Source organism: Malurus melanocephalus, unplaced genomic scaffold (assembly GCF_030028575.1).
Source record: "Malurus melanocephalus ecotype Western Australia unplaced genomic scaffold, MMel_1.1 scaffold_1969, whole genome shotgun sequence".
NCBI lineage: Eukaryota > Metazoa > Chordata > Aves > Passeriformes > Maluridae > Malurus > Malurus melanocephalus.
Genome location: NW_026625201.1, coordinates 15,953 through 16,607, shown reverse-complemented (window position 1 = coordinate 16,607; position 655 = coordinate 15,953). Strand labels below are relative to the sequence as shown.

Genomic DNA, 655 nt, shown 5'->3' with positions numbered 1-655 from the left:
CTCGGCTGCTGTTGGCAGCATCCTCAGCTCTCAGGGAGTGCCCATCAACTCTGGGGGCTTTGGCCTCTCTGGCCTGGGCAGTGGCCTCTGTGGCATCAGGTCCTTCCCCTGCTAAAGTTATTCTCTGCACTGCAAGTCTCCACGTGGATCCCCATCTTTTCCCTKTTTTGATTCATTAAATTCTGCTGCATCCCAGCTCTCGCCTTTGTGTCATCCTTAGCCCTGCAGWTKCTCTCCCGAGGCAGAGATGTTGGCCAGGGRTGTTTTTGGGAGGGGGTTGTTTGGGCTGGATTTGCACTGGTTGTCAGCCCAGGCTGSCACTGGGTGTGCTCAGYGTGCACTGAGTGACAATCCMGTTCTGAATTTTTCTTCCTCTTTGGGTCGGAAGCGAATTTTCCTAAGCAGTTTTAAAGACTGACMTGTACTTTCTTCACACACCTTTTCCATGCTTCTCGCTCAGSTCAGCACTGTGCCAGACGCACTCAACCGTGAATGTGTTACTGCAAAGATGGAGCYTCCAGCCTCCCATCAGGTGCCAGGCWAACCCTTCCTAACAGTATTCTGCTGCCACCTCAGTTACTCAAAAAGTTCAATTAAAATTTRTCCTGAACACTTCCCATGATGGGACACTCCATTTTACAGCATCTCACTACAT

At 50.9% G+C, this 655-nt stretch overlaps 1 long non-coding RNA gene across 1 annotated transcript in view; it reads left to right on the top strand.

Moving 5' to 3' along the window:
• Window positions 1-6: 6 nt before the first annotated feature.
• The window catches only part of LOC130587483 (uncharacterized), a 13,181-nt gene continuing 12,532 nt past the window's right edge, over window positions 7-655 (top strand). Inside the window, exon 1 of the long non-coding RNA XR_008966800.1 lies at window positions 7-99. This is a non-coding gene — a long non-coding RNA (uncharacterized LOC130587483). The remainder of the gene's footprint in view (window positions 100-655) is intronic.